The sequence below is a fragment of the Panthera tigris genome, chromosome B4 (genome assembly GCF_018350195.1).
Source record: "Panthera tigris isolate Pti1 chromosome B4, P.tigris_Pti1_mat1.1, whole genome shotgun sequence".
Lineage (NCBI taxonomy): Eukaryota > Metazoa > Chordata > Mammalia > Carnivora > Felidae > Panthera > Panthera tigris.
Window position 1 is genome coordinate 45346908 of NC_056666.1, and position 19824 is coordinate 45366731.

At 43.1% G+C, this 19824-nt stretch overlaps 1 long non-coding RNA gene across 1 annotated transcript; it reads right to left on the reverse strand.

Annotated features, from left to right (window-relative positions):
- Nucleotides 1–255: 255 nt before the first annotated feature.
- On the reverse strand, nucleotides 256–12510 carry LOC122240075. The gene is made up of 3 exons (XR_006219391.1): nucleotides 12288–12510; nucleotides 1767–1919; nucleotides 256–386 (listed from the first exon to the last, which is right to left on the reverse strand). It is a non-coding gene; the product is annotated as an uncharacterized LOC122240075 (long non-coding RNA).
- Between the last annotated feature and the right edge of the window lie 7314 nt (nucleotides 12511–19824).

Consider the following 19824-nt stretch of genomic DNA (forward strand, 5'->3'; position numbering starts at 1 on the left):
GGAGATGCTGCTTACCATGTTAACATATTTCACAGACGAATACAACTGCATTCTAAAAAGATTTTCACAATAAACCGTCTACATGTAGGACTGGTCGCAGAGAGAGGAACAATAAAAGGTATGGGCAAAGAAGTAAATCTTACCAGAGATTTTGGAAAGCAAGGTCATCTGGGACAAATAAAACATTTTTTATAATGAGTACTGAGTGTATAATGAAATAGAGAAATGACTCGAGACGAGTAAACTTACTTTCTTCGCGTTTCTTTACATCTCTTGTCTCAAGTTGTTTGTTTCCTTGGATAAGACAGCCAGGGTTTCAGTCTCAGCTCTCTCACTGTCTGTGACTTGGGGCAATTTATTTTACCTCTATATCACAGTCTCATTATCTGTAAAATAGAAGATGATAATAGCACTCACCTCTTTGGGTGACTATAAGTATGAAATGTGAATGGACTACCTAGCTCACTGTCTGGCACATAGAATGTATTCAATGCGGTTAGCTGAGAGGATTATTTACACTCCTTTTACAAATTTCTCAATATTCATTCCCTCCCATTTAATGGCCCTGGGCCCCTCAATCCACTCCATCTGCCCTCAGCCTCCCCCCTCTTCACTACCTTCATTCCCATCTCTGGGCCAGTTTGACAAGTCGCTGGGGCAGGTTTATAAGCTGTTCCAGTCTATCTTTCCAGCCCCCGAAACTTCCCTCACTCCATAAACTCACTCTGTGTGCTGGCCACACTGAACCTTCCTAGCCCACAGTGATGGCCACTCTTCAGTGTTTCTCTGTCTTTACTTCCTTCATGCTCTTTTCCTGGAATGCTCTTCTCTCTCTGTCCTTCCATCCATCCTTCACTCCACAGCTCTTTGAGCCCACCCCTGTTACTCCACTTTTCTCATTGTATTGCCAAGTTTTATTTATGGAATACACTTAGCCATATTGTTCTCTATGAATCTAGACCAAGATAGATAGATGATAGATAGATAGATAGAGAGATGATAGATAGATAGATAGATAGATAGATAGATAGATAGATAATAGAAAGATAGATGATAGAGAGAGAGAGAGATAATAGATAATAGAGAGATAGATAATAGAGAGATAGATGATAGATAGATAGATGATAGATAGATAGATGATAGATAGATAGATAGATAATAGAGATAGATGATAGACAGATAGATAGATAATAGAAAGATAGATGATAGATGATAGATAATAGAAAGATAGATGATAGATATGTAGAGAGATAGATAATAGAGAGATAGATGATAGATAGAGAGAGATGATAGATAGATAGATAGATAATAGATGATAGATGCATAGATGATAGATAATAGAGAGAGATGATAGATAGATAGATAGATAATAGATAGATGATAGATAGATATAGAGATAGATGATAGATAGGTAATAGATAGATAGATAGATAGATGATAGATAATAGAAAGATAGATGATAGATAGATAGATAGATAGATAGATGATAGATAATAGAAAGATAGATGATAGGTAGAGAGATAGAGAGATAATAGATAGATGATAGAGAGAGAGATGATAGATAGGTAGATAGATAATAGAGAGATAGATGATAGATAATAGAGATAGGTGATAGATATAGAGATAGATGATAGATAGATAGATGATAGAAAGATACATGATAGATAATAGGAAGATGATAGATGATACATACATACATACATACATACATACATACATAGACACATAGATAGACAGACTACATATATTGATCTGTATATCTCTACCTAGTAGGTACCCAAGGCATGCTTGTGGAATGTATGAGTGAGTGGACTGTTTCTTCTGAGCTGTTCCAGTCTCGCTAGGCGACTTGGAAAATTTTCCAGGGACACCAGATTCCAGGGAAGATTCTCCAGGGACACACTGCCTTCTCTTGCCATCTACAAAACACAAGTGTGTGAGACCCTCAGGTCACTTGGGCAAATTTTCCAGATTGAAAACACCAAGCCTGGGTGCATTTGACTCTCATGCGGAGGTGAGTATTCTGAAGATGAAATCGAGATGAGGGGTACAATTCCTCCACTGGCCCAATTTCCCTGTGAGATTCTCTCATGATCTAAAGAGCATTCTGTAAAGAATTAATGTGGCACTTGCCTCACCCATCCTGGGCGATAAGATAAAAGTCTCAGTGGTCAGTGTGGCTCCATATCAGGAGCCCCTCCTGTCTCTATTGTGTATTTTTTTTTCTTGTATTAAGTTTTTTAATTTTAATTCCAGTACAGTTAATATACAGTGTTATGTTAGTTTCAGGTGTACAATATAGCGATTCAACAATTCTATACATCACGATAAGCGTACTCTGAATCCCCCTGACCTATTTCACCCATCCCCCATCCTCAGTTGTTTTTTGGAGACGGGAACATTGGAACAGAGATTCCCTGGGAGATCCCAAAAATTCCTCATCATCCCACTATAGCAGTAGGGAATCCAGAAATGATTCACAGCTAAAGCCACTGTCCCACATCAATGCATCATGTGGCCATTTAAACTGGAAACCAGATGGCCATCTGGACACAATCTATCCATATTTTTGTGAAATCATAAATATACAGTGAGTAAGAGGAGTTTAGTATATCCTGTTATCATGTTGGTGCTGGGAGCCATGAAGACCAATCCCTGATGTAGTGAAAGACATATTTCCTATAGAGTCTAGAGCCCCCGGGGACAGGATTCCACCTGCTAGAAAAGTAAATCCAAGGGAGAGAGAGGCACTTCCCAATATGTTTTTTTGGCTTGTTTTTGGGGTTGGTTTTTTTTTTTTTTACTTCCCAATAGGTTTTTTGCTTTTTGTTTTTTCAGTTGTTTGCTTTGTTTTATTTTGTTTTACGATAGTTCAGTTCTACTGGTAGCATGGTGGGACTCCCACATGATGTGGCACAATTTCCCGAGTTTCAGTAAAAGACACGTAAAAAACTATGGTCTCCTGTCAGACTCAGAAATAATGAATTAGCATGTGAAAAAAAACAACAACAGGAAAAGTAAGTGACCCTTCCAAAGTCACCGGATTAGTGGCAGAGTGTGGACCAGAGTCCAGGTGTCCAGACCCCTCACCACCAGGCCTCCTTCCTGTGGACAAGATCCCTTCTAGGTCAGAGCCAAGAACCAAGGAGATGACATTGGGTGGTACGGTACAGTTCCGGCCCCAACTCCTAACAGTCTGAGTTCAAAATCTAGCTCTGCTTCTTAGCAACTGGGAGACGTTGAGTCCATTTACTTAATTTCCCTGTGCCTCTATTTCCTAATCTGGAAATGGGATTGATGATAATATGGGTCACTCTAAGAACTAAATGACATAGTAAAGCTTTGGGAATAGGGCCTGAGGCATAGTAAGGACTATGTTAGTTGTTGTTACTGTAGTAAGGGCTTCTCTGCAAGCCTTATTAGAACAACAGAGAGCAAGGGGTTCTCCTGTTCCTCTCACCAATGGTCTTACATTTGCTCTGGCACTAGCATTCCCAAAGTGGAATCTCCTGTTAATTTCCCCCAGACCCATGACCCATTTCTGCTAGGAAACTTTTCAGTGGCTGCTTACGTATTACTTTTTCCGGGGTCTCTTCCACCACTGGGCAATGGCCCCTCTTAGACCTGGCTTGCATTGGGATAGAATCTGATCTGCCTCTCCATAACTTCTCCCCATCGGTCTTAACACTACTGCTTGACTTCTCATATGAAGATAAATGTTTCCCCTGGGATACTTGGCGATGTGTTGGGGATTTGTAAACTCATAAAATGAATATGGCACGTTTTCCTGATGAACCAAACTAAAATGAAGATTTATTGGGCAAGTGGGATGGAACTGAAGCTTTGTGTTGAATGTTTTTTCTTTTAAAAAGATTTTCTGGTTTAAAATACTTTTCCTTAGAACAAACAAGCATATTTTCATGTATAATATAAAGTTCCAATAATTTGTTTTTCAGACTTGACTCAGAATTCTGTTTCTGGCAGCTCAGCCCCAGACTTCCCAGGAGTATCCATTTACTTGCCTTTGACATTAGGGATTTCTAGATGGAAAAGCCTGAAAAATGCTACTCTATTGAACAGGAGCTACAAAAAACAAATCTAATTCCTTTCCCACAGGACCGCCCGTCAGGTTTCCACAAGATCTTACAGTTGGAAAGAGACTCAGAAATTGTCTAAATCGATCTCCTTCCTGCAGCAGCCCTAACAGATGGTCACCCAGCCTCTGCTGGATCAGGCTCAGAGCAAAGAGACCACGTGGTAATCCTTGCCACTCCATTGCTGGCCAGATCTAATGGTTAGAATATTCTTTTCTTAAGCTGAGCAACGTGCACGTCAGATGTGAGTTGAACTCCATGCTGGTCACTTAACCTCACCGGACCTCAGTTTCCTCAGCTTTAAAATAGAATGAGTGGTGTTAGCTACATCGCAGGGATACTTAGATGGGAAAATGCATGTAAATTACTTAGCATTGTGTCCCACACGTTGAAGGATTCAGTAAATGTTCACCACCATCATCATCATTTCCTGCATGTTGTCCGTGAGCCAATGACACAGAACCTGTTTGTATTATCTCTGCTCCCAAACCATGTTTTAGGTAGTGGATAATAGTTAATATACTATCTCCCAGCTGTGCCTAAAAGCATTATTTCCTAAGTTTAAGTATGCCCCACCTTCCTTGACAGATTAACACTCGGACCCTTCAGTTAAGTTACCTTTTTTCAGAAAGCCATTTGAAAACGTATTAAAAGATTCTTACAGCTGAACTGGAGAAACGTTAGAAAATGAAAAGTGCAGTGGAGAAAAGAAAAAGGGGCCACGTCAAGAGATGGGAAGGGCTAGGATGCCGAGGGGTGCAATTTAAAATAGGGTAGATCATGGGGTACCTGGGTGGCTCAGTCGGTTGCATGTCTGACTCTTGATTTTGGCTCAGGTCCTGATCTCACGGTTCATGAGTTTGAGCCTCACATCGGGCTCTGTGCTGACAACACGAAGCTTGCTTGGGATCTCTCTGCCCCTCCCCTGCTTGCTCTCCCTCTCTCTCAAAATGAATACATAAATTTTAAAAATATAAAAGAGAGTAGTCATGTAGCTCAACAACTCCAAGGACTGAGCTTTCTTATGAAGTCCGATTGGCAAACGTGGCTTTGACCAGAGTTGAGGGAGGTGTTCGGCTCCTTCTAAGAGTTGCAGACAGACAGACAGACCTGCAGAGCAGCACCGACCTGATTTACCCACCCAGCAGCAGGCTGAAAAGCAGGGAAAGATGGAGTGGGGATCTGGCCGGGGCAGCCTAAGTCTACTGCTGTCCTGCTCACCTCGTGTGGTCCAGAAGCACAGCGCCAGCCCTCTGAGTCTCTCCAGAGAGGGCCACGGGAGCAGGGGTCCCCATCCTTCCATCATGCCTGGCCCCTAAAAATCAGCCCAGTGGATATGTCAGGCTCTCTCAGTCATCCAATTAACTCCTCCTCCCCTTGTAGAGAGGAGCAACCACGGTGCTATGGACTGAATCATGTCCCCCTAAAATTCACATGTTGAAGCCCCAACTCACAATGTGACTATATTTGGAGATAAGGCCTTTATGGAGGTGAAGTGAAATGAGGGCATGATGGCGGGGCCCTAATCGATTGGAAATGGTGTCTTCTCATAAGAAGACACGAGACACCAGAGCTCTCTTTGTCTCCACCCCACACATTGCAGAGGAATGGCCACAACTAGAAGGCAGCTGCCTACAAGGCAGGAAGAGCCATCTGCAAGAGCAGGGGAGGGGCAGAGAGAGAGGGAGACACAGAATCTGAAGCAGGCTCCAGGCGCTGAGCTGTCAGCACAGAGCCTGACATGGGGCTAGAACCGGCGAACTGCAAGATCATGATCTGAGCTGAAGTCAGACGCTAGACCGACTGAGCCACCCAGGCGCTCCAAATAAAGCAAACTTTAAATAGAAAGTTACTTACTGTGCCCCTAGCTCTGTGATCAATATATTAATTTCTTCTTGGGAAAGGAGGAAACGAAACAAAGGCTGGAGCAGGCGAAAGAGTAAAGAAGGAAAACATTCACAGAGGGAAAGAAGAAAACCAAAATGAGTTAAAAGTTAAGTACTCTTGAAACCCAAATTCAGATGGTGCAAATGCTAATTGAAAGCAGGAACATTTGTAAAGTATTTACTGAATGCCTGATGCATTCGGGGTCCTAAGTTAAGTGTGGAAGATGCAATTAAACAGTAGGCTATCAATCCTGCCTTCCAGAAACTTAAGTTTTAAAATGCAAATTCTTCCTCCCTACCCCTTTCTTCCCTTCCTCCTTCCGTCCCTAATTTACCAAACATTTATCGAGCCAGTCCTTTGCTAAAGAGCACAAAAGGCATATAAAGACAAGTTAAAATTTTTGCTTTTGAGGTGCTCACAGTCTCAAAAGAAAGAGAAAAAGAGATGTGTTAGCAATGATATCAGCCTGTGAAAGGCCGCTAGTTTCACAAAGACAAAGAACCTTAAAGGATGATTATAAGTTCCACAGATGGGGTCAGAGGAGAAGAACATTCTGAGCAGAAGAGACTGCCCAGCCCCAGCCCCAAGGCATGCACGCACAGTATTCTCTTGAGAGGCCAAGAAGAGCCCTGAGGGGGTGCCTGGATGGCTGAGTCCGTGAAGCATCCAACTCTTGATTTCAGCTCAGGTCCTGAACTCGCAATTCATAAATTCGAGCCCCACATCGGGCTCAGCGCCTGGATCCTGCTTCAGATTCTGTGTGCCCCTCCCTCTCTGCCCCTCCCCTGCTTGTGCTCTGTCTCTCTGTCTGAAAGATAAATAAACATTAAAAAACAAAAAACAAAAAACGAGCAGTCCTGAGAGCTTTAGGTGGGAAGGGTAGACCCCTCAGTGGAGTTTCTCTCTGCCTTCAGAATACTTCTAGATGTGCTTTCGCCTTGAGTTACGAAGCTGAAAAACCAGCCAGAAATACCTATTTTGCTGAAAACGGCCAAGTCCCGCCCCTTTTGCCAAGTGCTGCCTCTGGGGCTCCCGCCCCCCACAAACCCGCATCCCTTCCCACGTCCTGATGATGGCAGGAGCAGAGAGGAGCCAAGGGGAAAACAGCTCAGCTCCTCCACCCTGCTTCTTAATGCCCTTTTTTATTCCAGATTTTCCAGCTCTTTAAGCCTCCCACTCCTGCTAAGTCCCTAACATCCACTCATTCATACTTTTTTTAAGTGCTAGGCACTTTTCATGTATTTTTTTAACTGATATTCAAAACAAGCCCAAGAGGGAAGTATTATTATTCTATTTACAGATGGGAAAACTGAAGCTCACAGAGGTTGTATAAATTGGCTAAGGTCATACAAGTAGTTAAGATGGAAATGTAAAACCAAGTCCCTCTGACTCCATAGCTGTGGTTTTCAAAGTGTGGTCCCTGGACTGGCAGCACCTCCGGGGTCCTTGTCAGGGACCTACTGAATCAGACACGGTGGCAGGAGACAGTCTTTGAGATGTTAGTCCACTGTCTTCCTGGTTTGGGCCTCCCTGAAATAAACCTTTTTCCTGTTTCACCTCCACTGGTCTCTGCCTCTGGATTTTGTCAGCAGCGAGTGGCCGAACCCAGTCTGTTTGGGACCCCCAGAGCTCGGTGCTCTGGAACCGCTGTGTCCCAGCTGCGATCTGCAGCTCTCACTAATTAATACACGATTTAGAAGACACACAGGAAACTTACATCTCATAAACTCAAGAGGTGTGCTAGTCACTGAACCCGCTCGTTTGCCTTCATGCCTTTTCTCAGACTAGATCAGTTACAGGTCATTGTAATACACAACCCACAAACACATGAATCGAGCCTTATGACCTATCTGTTCTCAAGGTGCTTGCAATCACATAAGTTTACATAATGTCAGTGACTTTCAAAACTTGAATGAATCTAATGACTTGCCCTCGAAAAGTATAAAGAGAGGCAGAGAGCCAGGAAGTCCATTTTTTAAGTTATAAATTTAACAGGAAGCCTTTGACGACCCCAAATGGTATTGTACTGTATTCGTGGCAAGAGCAGAAACAGAGGCACGGGTGTGAGGGGACACATTAGAAGCAAAACAAAACAAAAAACAGAAGTTGTGGAAGTTCAGGTCCTGCAGTCTGTCTGAGCAAAGCCTTGAGGCGATTCAAATGGACGCTCAAGACTAAGAGCAGTGCTTGAAGCTTGTACCCTTGACCTCTGCACTGTCTTTCTGTCTCCACTTTCCTGCTCTCTGTATGCAAAAAATCACCTCGGAGGACTCATCCTGCGAAATAGATTGTTTTCACTTCTCCACCCAGATGCTTCCAAGGGATGAAAGGTAACCTCTTTACTCTAGACCCTAAAGTGGACCCCCAGCTCAGTTGGCTATCCCAGATTCGTTAGCACACCCAGAACATACCTTCAAGCAGAGGCCAATTGCTGAGCCTAGAGATCTGCTCTCCCAGCCTGTAAGGAATTCTAGGACACTAGCTACCCACGAAGAGGAAAATTATAGCTTTGCTACTGAATCCGACCTGGTATTAAGATCTCCTTGTCAGCACAACCCTACCCTCGTCCGGATTGACTGCTCGTTCTAGGCCTCCCTCCCCTTGGGGACGTCACTCTGACCTCTGCCACCAGCTGGCGTTTGTTGATTGACTATTCCGTCTGTGTGGGGTCCTCCACTAGGCACTTGAGATGCATTATCTCAATTAATTCTTACAACAGCCTGGGAGGTGGGTACTATTATCAGCCCCATTTCAAAAATGAGGAAGCCAAGGCACAGGAGATTAAGTAACTGAGCTAAGGTCCCCAGCTCATGCGTTGCAGAGCTGAGACTCAGACTCATTTTTTTGTCCACCATGCTTTACCATGCTTTATTGACTGGTATGGCCTTTTTTGAACAAGTTCCCCCCTCCTGGTATCCTTCAGGCTCAAGCTCTGTGTTCCAGGTTGAAAGGCCTCTTTGCAGCCACGTGGATCCAGTCTCGTGCTCTACTGATATCTTTCCTCCCCACCTAGGCTGTGCTCCACCTGGAGGTGTGCTCCACTAGCCAGCATTTTACCCCCTACTCCCTTCTCCTTCCTTCACACCAGCTTTGTCTCTTCTACATGCTGCTTAGCAGAGAATAAATTCTAGCTTCTGCCAATTCCCAGTTTCTGAGACGGGCTTTTTTATCTTACCGTCTCTGCTTTGACCAAGCACTCTGTACAACTTCAAACATCGTCGCCCATTATCAGGCTGACTGACAAGGAACTCTTGGCCCATTTTGAAGCCAGCTTTCTTTCTTTTTTTTTATTCTTTTTTAATGTTTATTTATTTTTGAGAGAGAGACAGAGACAGAGCATGAGCAGGGGAGGGGTAGAGAGAGAGGGAGACCCAGAATCCCAAGCAGATTCCAGGCTCTGAGTTGTCAGCACAGAGCCCGATGACTCTGAACCCATGAACTGTGAGATCATGACCTGAGCTGAAGTTGGACGCTCAACCGACTAAGCCACCCAGGCGCCCCTTGAAGCCAGCTTTCTTTAAAGCCACTCTCACATTTAGCGCCCTTGATATAGATTTTTGTCTACAACAGGGTAGGGTGCACGGAGAAGATAGGCAAGAATCAGGGAAGAGGCTTTGTCTTTGCTTATGATTCCACTGGTGGTGGAACCAGTACTGAATGTGGTGATTTAAGCTGAAAATACAAAAATGGGGCTGGGGGGGGTGGGTGGGGTGTGGCAGGTAGCAGATACAACTTCTCACAGGCGTGGCTGATCAGAGTGCCTTGTGAGGTTCCTCTAACAGAAGTTGTGGGGAGACCTCCTGGAGGGTCCCTTCCTCCCAGAACGATTGAGGGATAGGCCAGCTCAACCTTCCAGGCAAACAGGAAACTCTGCCCACACACAGAAGGAAAAAGGAAGCGCCCAGATTCCTGTTCCAAGTAGCCTTTTGAGGAGGACTTTATCTTTGGGGAAAATTTTGCTAAAGGAAATTTGAACTGAAGTTGCAAGTTTCCTTTGTTAAGAAAAGCAAATAACATGAAAAGGGAGAGAAGCGATGAGACAAAAACTGGGTCATCACAGATGAAGATCTAATCTCCAGGATAAAATACACTGGAAAGAACTAGACTCTGCACACAGGGAGGGGAAGAGACAGTAGCAGACAGGGGTGCAAGGGTGCAGCATAAGCAAAGGCTCCAGACAAGATGACCTGACCTTTTCAAGAGGTAGTGAGGGGTCCCCATCAACCAGAGAGAGAGAGCAGAACAGACTCAGGTTTGTAGGGGCAGGTTAGAGCCTTGTACTATGGAGATGCACTATTTACTAAACCCATGGGCCATAGAGAGTTCTGTGCTCCAAGCATCTAGGAAATGAGACCATTAAAGCATATTAATAATAACAGTCAACATTTTTTTTTTGAGAGAGAGAGAGAGAGAGCGCACAAGCTGGAGAGGGGTAGAAGGAGAGGGAGAATCTTAAGCAGGCTCCACACCTACTATAGAGCCTGACACGGGGCTTGATCTCACCACCGTGAGATTGTGACCTGAGCCAAAATCAAGAGTCGATGTTCAACCAACTGAGCCACCCAGGTTCCCCTAACAGTCAACATTTTTTTTTCTAATTTTTTTTTAAGGGTTATTTATTTTTGAGAGAGACAGAGACAGAATGAGAGTGAATTGGGGCAGAGAGAGAGGGAGGCACAGAATCCGAAGCAGGCTCCAGGCTCCAAGCTGTGAGCACAGGGCCTGACGTGGGGCTTGAACTCACAAGCTGTGAGATCATGACCTGAGCTGAAGTCGGACGCTCAACCGACTGAGCCACCCAGGTGCCCCATCGTTTTTAAACATATACTAGAATCTTCTCAGGGCTTTTGCATGGATTAGCTCATTTAACCCTCGCAACAACTCTGTAAAATAGATGCCACTATTATTGCTATAAGCAATAATGTTATTTGTATAGTATAATAATATTTGTTTATTTCACTATATTTATCTAATATAATAATTGTATTATTTGGGGGCACCTGGGTGGCTCAGTTCGTTAAGCATCCGACTTTGACTCAGGTCATGATCTCACAGTTCATGGATTCGAGCCCCACATCCGGCTCTGTGCTGACAGCTCAGAGCCTGGAGCCTGCTTTGGATTCTGTGTCTCCCTGTCCTCTGCCTCTCCCCCACTTGTGCTCTGTCTCTCAAAGATGAATAAATGTAAACAAATAATAATTTAAAAAATAATAATTGTATTATTTGCTTGTAATCAGGGAAGTTTGCATGGCCATCTTCCTTCCTATCTCCCCACTCACTAACTGCTGCTTCTGACCCCTCGAGAGGACACAGTAAGGCTGACCATCTTTCTCAAGGTCACATGTTTTATAAGGCTCATCAGCACTGCCAAGCAGTCCACAAAACTAATAAAATGCATCTTCTCTCTGTTCTTCAGGAAGAATTTTAGCAACTCTGGAATAGCAATGAGCTGTAGCAGAAAGAAACCTGGGAATCCTAACCCTGCAACTGAAGAATGAGACCTTGGACTTTGAACCTTAAAGGCTTAAGTATTGAGTGAGATGATCATGCCTCTGGCCCATAGTGGACACTCAGCAAATCTTTACTCTAGCTCATGTTCATTGACACTTCTCGGGTTCCAGGCATGTGCTAGACCCTACGTACACAACTCCTGAATTAAATCAATGGGAGTACACCCGCTGCATAATTCTGCTACAATTCAGAGCATGAAGAGTGGTTATGTTCAGCACTGTGGGAAACGTCTCGAAACTCCCTACACTAGATTTGTGTAATAGTTGTTTGGGCCCCATAGAGTTGAGGTTCTCATGTCCCATTTTTAGTTATATTTTAATGAATGAAATCGATTCAATAGGTTGTGATCGTAAGGCAACTTTACTCTTTCTCTCGCTGTCCCTTTAAATGTTTTATTTATTATTTTTGAGAGAGAGAGAGAGAGAGAGAGAGAGCGCGAGCATGAGCGGGGAAGGGGCAGAGAGAGAGAGGAACATACAGAATCCGAAGCAGGTTCCAGGCTCTGAGCTGTCAGCACAGAGCCCGACACAGGGCTCGAACTCATGAACTGTAAGACCGTGACCCGAGCCGAAGTCAGACACTTAACCGACTGAGCTCCCCAGGTGTCCTCTCCAGCTTCCCTTTAAATCTATTCTGTAACTAGGCTCTTTCTCTGGCACTGGTTGAGACTTCAGACCGGTCTAGTAGCTTTTCTGATCATTCCTAGGCACATGGGTCATTTTTGATCACAAAAAACAGCTTCATTTAGTCTTTTAAATCCAGGCCATGATGATAATCAAAATTCTGAATTTTTACCTAAATTAGAGAGTCTCTCGTCTTCTAACAGGGCAGTACTTCAGACTCTGACCGTTTGCCTGTAGGCAGAAAGGGTTGCGTGGCCATCTTCCTATCTCCCCCGCTGGACCCTCCCACACTCGCCAGCTGCTGCTCCTGACCTCTTCCAGGTCAGATTCAGGGGCGGTGGGGACTACAGGACAAGAGCATCTGTCTTACATGACTGGGGCTACTGTGACCTAGAGGTACGTGCGGGGCCTGGCAGATATGCAAAGCCGACCTCTTGTGGGAGGCAGTTGCCAAGTGGTTATAGGAACCTCCAACCCATTTACCTTAACACAAGGGTGGCCACAGGCCCTGTTTGCAGGGAGGGACGGTTCCAGCTTAAGCCTGTTGCCCTGGCAAACTCACTAATACCATCCCCTTTCTTTTTTACAAGTGTCCCCATTTAGATGGTAATTACATAGCCATTCTGCATAACACTGATAAGACCTCTGGATGACCAAGTTTCAACTTCCGCCAGCCCTGCAGGCTAGTACTCCTAGTAGTCCACTTGTACTGGCTACTTCGTCCCTCCAGAGAGCACTTGTGGTCAGAGTTCTTTTAGAAAACTCCAGGCTGGCTTCCCTCCCACATGGCGCCACATCTGGTGTCCCAGAAATGGACCTCCTTCCTCACCATTGTCTAAGAGCATAATCACACCTAGTGTAGTTTAGTCTGCCCCTCACTCTCTTTTCATTTCTCTCCTGCCTCTGGCCTATCTGATTATCACTTTCCAAGCCAGTGCTTTCACTCCCCCAACTCCAGAGAATATATGGAAGCTACCCTGAAATCCTCTCTCTTGGCTTAAAGTAAGAGGGAAGTCCTCATTCCTCTCTGCTGGGTGGGAGTGGGCACAGCACTATAATAGCTGTCTCCAGAGAGATCTCACCCCTGGCGCTTCATCTCAACTCCTTTTAAAGGTTGCAGGCAGGTAACTGTAAATGCTAACAGATCTGGGTTTTGCTGTTTCTTAGCATGTCTGGAATCGTGGTCCAACTTCATATTCTTTTATAATGTGGAATTATTTAGCACCTATTGTAATATTCTCAGACTTTAGGGACTCTGCCCATCTCCTAAGCAACAAGAAGAGTTGAATTTAACATCTAGTTATGCATGATGTAATAAAGAAGGAGGAAAAAACACACCCAGGCCTACTAAATCTTACAACAAGGTTATTCTTGCAGCAGGCTGTGACCCAAAGCCACGTCAGCTTCCAGAAATGCTATGTTGATGAAGCACGGAAGGAGCTGAGCGAGTACGGATTTAGCCAGGATGTCCCCCCATCAGGAAGAGGGGACAGATTCCATCAGGGCTACCTCATTCAGTTTCTTTGCATTCCTTCTGGAAGATACCAATGCATGTAGAATGTGAAGATCTGAACTATGCCCATGGCATTCCATGCCCTGGACAAAAAGCTCTGTGCAAACTTTATCTCAGCTTTGAACATGTGAACGGAAAATCCCCTCCAGAATTATCCATCTCGTTGGGAACACCTGGCCATGTTGCTGGCTGAGGCATGCACAGAAGTATCAGCCTTGCTGGTTTAGTTCTCAGTCCTCCATCCAATGCAAAGAGTAGAAGGGTAGAGGGAAGATTCCTCCTCTCTGTGTCTCCAGGGGGTTCACAATGGAATCCCTGAAAGCTGAAGAATGGAAATCCAAACGCTTGGTCCTATTGAGGAATCACTGTAGTTGTCTCCATTTTTTTTTTTTTAATGGGTAACCTGAGAAGACTTCTGGGTATGTCTGAGCCACAGGCTGGATCAGTAGCTTAGCCAGGAACAATCTACAAGGCCTGACTTTTAGCCCATGCCCTGTTCGCTACACAACTTGAGCTCTGTAGAGTAGAGTATCCACAGAAACAAAGCAAAGCTTTTTTGGGTAATCCCACCTTTCCCCACAAACCATGTTTTTATAGGAGGTTTTTGTTTTTTTTCCCCCAGCCGCAAGGTAAAGCAAGCAATTGAACTAACTTGTTCTCTGATCAATGAATCCATTGTGTGCTTCAGGGAGCAAAAGGGTTTTTTTTGTTGTTGTTGCTTTTTTTTTTCTCTTTCAGTGTTGGTTTGGAGCAGGATTTAAACTTGGCCATGGGCTATGAGGAGGAAAGAGAACTGGAGAGACAAGGCTTTTCTTTCTTCGGTTAGGGTTTAGATTTCTGTAAAAATTGATAGGTTTGTAACTAAAATTGTTAGTAAATATGTACTCACTTGCCCACATGTTCTCTTTGGCTCCTCCTCCCCGCCTTCCCCCCATTTACCCCTCACAGTAGCACCAGCTGAACTCCAGAACATTAGAACAGCCTTTCTTAAGGTGCTGAAGTCTTATGTGCCTGATGTCACTTGATTATCTTGCCAATAGAAACAGATGCGAGGTTACTGAGGTACTATCCAATGCTGGCAAAGAAAGGGAGATTCAAAAGTTCATGCTCAGCATAGACAAAGCTTCAGATCAACATTCGAGAATGTCCTGATCTACTTAGGAACTGAGGAGGGGAATGGTGTTATTTATTTCACTGTTTCTCCTCTGCTCACGGATGATTTGGTTGGATTCCATTCTCAGTCCTGAGCTAGTTGAAGAGTAACTGAAGCCAAGAAAATTCAATGCAAAAGAATAGTCCTTTCATCAAATGGTACTGAGACAACTGGATATCCACAGGCCAAAGAATGAAGTTGGTTCCCTGTATTAGTCAGCTCAGGGCACCATAACAAAATTCCATAGTGTAGGTGACTTACACAACAGAACTTATTTTCTGTTTTAGAGGCTTGAAATCCACGATCAGTGTGCTAGAATGAGCAGAATCTGGTGAGACCTCTCTTCCTGGCTTACAGATGGCTGCCTTCTCACTGTGTCCTCACGTGGTGGAGAGAAATATCTCTCTCTTCCTCTTCTTATAGAGCCAAAGTCCTATCAGATTGGGGCCCCACCTTTGTAGCCTCAGTTACCCTTAATTACTTCCTAAAGCCCCTATTTCCAGATACAGTCATTTTGGAGGTTGGGGCTTTGAAATATGAATTTTGGTCCACAGTTTCGTCCACAGCCACCCCTTCCTCACACCATACACAAAAATTAACTCAAAATCTATGAGAAACCTAAATATAAGAGCAAAACTATAAAACTTTTAGGAGAAAATATAAGAGTAAATTTTCGTGGCCTTGGGTTAAACAAAGCCTTCTTAGAAATGACACCAATAGCACAAGCGACAAAAAGGGAAAGCAGATAAATTGAACTCCATCAAAATTAACAACTTTTGTGCAATGGACACCATCAAGAAAGTAAAAAAAACAACCCACAGCATGTGAGATAATATTTACACATCATATGCCCAATAGGGGACTTATATCTAGGATACATAAAGAACTCTTACAACTCAATAATAAAGACTAATAACCCAGTGAAGACATAGGCAAAGGATCTGAATAGATATTTTTCTAAAGAAGATATCAAAATGACCAACAAGCACATGCAACGGTGTTCTTCATCATGAGCCATCAGAAAAAAGCAGCTCAAAACCATGAGATATCATTTCATATCCACTCAGATGGCTATCATCAAAACGACAGATTATAGTAAGTATTGGCAACCGTGTGGAGAAAGCAGAATCTTCCTACATTGCTACAGGGATATAAAATGGGGCCACTTCTTTGGAAAACAGGACAGCAGTTCCTCAAAAGGTCAAACCTAGAGATGTTGCATCCACCAGCAATTTCATTCCCTTAGGAAATACCCAAGGGAAATGAAAACCTATGTTTACATTAAAAACTCATATCCAATGTTCACAGCGGCATTGCTTGCAACAGCCAAAAAGTGGAGATGATCCAAATGTCCATCAACTGATGAAGAGGTAAATAAACTGTGGTAAATCCATATAATGGAATATTATTTGGCAATAAAAAGGAATGAAGTACAGGCATGTGCTGCAACATAGATGAGCTTCAAAATAATTATGCTAAGACAAATAAGCCAGTCATAAAAGCTACGTATTGTATGATTTGATTTATATAGACTGTCCAGAGTAGGCAAATCTGTAGAGACAGAAAGTAGATTAGTGGATTACCCAGGGTGGTGGGTTGAGTGCCTTGGCGAAAATGGGGGGTGACTGCTAATGAGGTACATGTTTTTTTGCAGGCTGATGGAAACATTCTAAAACTGATTATCATAATGACTGCACAGCTCTGTTACCATACTAAAAACCATTGAAGAGTACATTCTTTTTTTTTTTAATTTTTTTTAACGTTTATTTATTTTTGAGACAGAGACAGAGCATGAACGGGGGAGGGTCAGAGAGAGAGGGAAACACAGAATCTGAAACAGGCTCCAGGCTCTGAGCTTTCAGCACAGAGACCGATGCAGGGCTTGAGCTCACGGACCGCGAGATCAAGACCTGAGCCAAAGTCGGACGTTTAACCGACTGAGCCACCCAGGCGCCCCTGAAGAGTACATTTTAAATGGGTGAATTGCATGGTACGTGAATTGTATCTCAACAAAATTGTACACACAGACACATGCACACACACACACACACACACACACACACAGCTTGAAAAATAACATTCCCTGAGATTTGAAACAAAAACAAAAGTAAGAGAAAATTTTAGGGGTTAAACCCAACCCCAAATGTGCTTTTGTTCCTTCTGGAGAAAGCACTGAAATGTCGGAAAGCTAGAAAAATTGAATTAGGGAAAAATAGAGAAACATACTCAGGAAAACCAAACCGGAGATCAGATCAAGTTAAGCCAAACAAAATAAGGCACTGATCTTGTTTAAAGGGATAAGAGCGCTGGGGTGTGACTTCTACCATAGTCTGAATGTTTCTTGTTAGGAAGGAAGAAGAATCCACACAGACCAGTCATACCTTCCTTCCCTGGAGGTGATCTCATCTCTAATATGTGAGTATGAAGAACAACAACACAATTTTTCCTGATTATAGAAGTAATATATTTAAGATCATGTAAAAAGTACAAACAAGGGGGGGGAAATCACTCAATCTTGCACTAATATTTGGTAGAGTTTTCTCCTATGCATGTGGTTTCAGAGTGAAACTCATACAATACACACAATTTTGTACCATTATTTTATGTTAGCAATCAGCATTTTCCATTATTATTTAAAACTCTTACAAGTGCCATTTTCAATGAGAAGAATATACCACCATCAGGGCACCTGGGTGGTTCAGTTGGTTAAGTGTTCGATTCTTGATTTCTGCTCAGGTCATGATCTCACGTTTCATGAGATTGAGTCCCACATCAGGCTCTGCACAGATGGCACAGAGCCTACTTGGGATTTTTCTCTCTCCTTCTGTCTGTCCCTGCCCAGCTTGTGTTCTCTCTCTCTCTCTCTCTCTCTCTCTCAAAAAAAAAAAAATAATAAAAAGAAGAATATACCACCATTTATTTAACTAAATTCCTAAAGAATTTTTCTTTTCAATCTGTTACTGTTATTAAAAATGACATATTTCAAAGAAAGTTCTGAGCATAGGTTTTTGGTTATATTTCAAACTATTTCCTTGGAATATAATGATTTTATAGTCAAGAGATATGAAAGTGTTTCATGATCCTCATAGGGCTTATCAAAAATGTAATACAAACTTATTTATGAACAGCAGTGTATTGATTATGCCCAGCTCACCACACCATATCAGGACTTTTAAAAGGAACTCCTGGGGCACCTGGGTGGCTCATTCCGTTGAGCCTCCAACTCTTGATGTTGGCTCAGGTCATGATCTCAGGGTTTGTGAGATCGAGTCCCATGTCAGCACAGAGCCTGCTTGAGATTCTTTCTCTCCCTCTTTCTCTGCCCCTCCCCCAGCTTGTGCACGTGCACTCTCTCTCTTTCTCTCTCTCTCTGTCAAAATAAATAAACATTGTAAATAAAAAAAATGTTTTTTTAAGAAGTAACTCGCGTTCTCCTTCTGGGAAAGAATTCTCATCACAACATTATTTATAATAGTAAAAATTAGAGGAAAAATAAACATTCAACATAGTAGAAAAGTTGAATAGATCATGATGGACTGTTTTTCAGTAATTGAAATTAAGCATTATCAATGAATATGAAGTGGGAAAGAAAAATGAATTCTACAAAATTCTTAAATGGAATGACCTGTATGTCAAACACCAAACTGTGAGGTCAAGTAATACATAAGGTCATCAGCAGTGATGATGTCTGTATTGTGAGATCACAGGTGAGTTTTTGTTTGTTTGCACCTTTCTATATTTTCCAAATTGCCTACACTGACAATTTATTACTTTTATAATAATTGTTTTATGTTCATGGATTTGAAAAGTTAGCCCCATGAGTAAATTCACTATTAGCGAGTATTCTCATAGAAAATAGGAAAGGTAGGGGTGCCCGGATGACTCAGTCATTTAAGCGTCTTACTCCTGATTTCCACTCTCAGGTCATGATCTCACGTTCGGTGGAATCAAGCCCCACATTGTGATATGCACTGACAGCATGGAGCCTGCTTGGGATTCTCTCTCTCCCTCTCTCTCTCTCTGCCCCTCCCATGCCCTCCCTTTCTCTCTCTCTCAAACTAAATAAAAATAAACATTGGAAAAAAAAGAAAAAGAAAAAGAAAATAGGAAAGGTGGAAATCTATGGAAACCAAGAAAAGCCAGTGTGGGGAGGTCTTGCTGTTTCAGCTTCTAGCTCCAGCCCTACTGCTTCTGGGTGTGCTTTGTGTTGAGGTCTTGACTGGACCTCACTTCCTCTTTTTTACAGGAAGCTGTCAGATGACCTCTATGTGCTAGTGTCCCTAAGTCTGTGTTCCTCGAGAGTGCCACCCTGGGACTGTGTTGCAGCCATCTAACGAGCATTAACAATTGATTGTACATGAGGCAAACATCCAAGGGAGTTCTACATTTCCTGCCAAGCACAGAAGGAGAGGGTGAATCTGGATAATGCTTGCGCTTGGGAATCTAAACGCAATCCTAGCTTCAAGGAAACCCCCAGATTGCAAAGTTCTTGGACAGAAAGCAAAATACATCCAGTATCCCTGCCACCATGTCTGTGAGTTTTCTGTTACCATTCTCTACCATGACCTCTGACTTGTCCAGCAGCCTGCTGGATTTCACAGTAAGAGTGAAGATAAAATGGGACGAAGGAGGTCCCATGAAAGGGTTGACAAAACATCCAGAGTTAGTGGTATAAACTGGGCTTCCTGGCTGGTAAGCTGTACATAATGACTCACTGGTCAGGCATTAACAGCAAACTGAATTACTGTGGACCTAGAGCCAGAATGTTAGCAATGCAATCCTTACAGAGCTCAAGTGATGCTGGAATGCGTTTATAATCAGGTGGGGAAAGCTACATTTGCCCTAGATGAAAAATTAGTAGAAGTTGGTTAGCCAGGATGAGAAGTCACGTTGACGATATTAATATCCTTCCCAGGTTATCATCATAACATCTTTGGATAGTTCTTGTATACCTATTGGGTGAAAACAGCCAGAAGTCCCTTGTTAGCCAGCAGGAACTCAGGAGGGTCTGTTCAGCAGACTTAGACCAGTGTACAAGTCAGC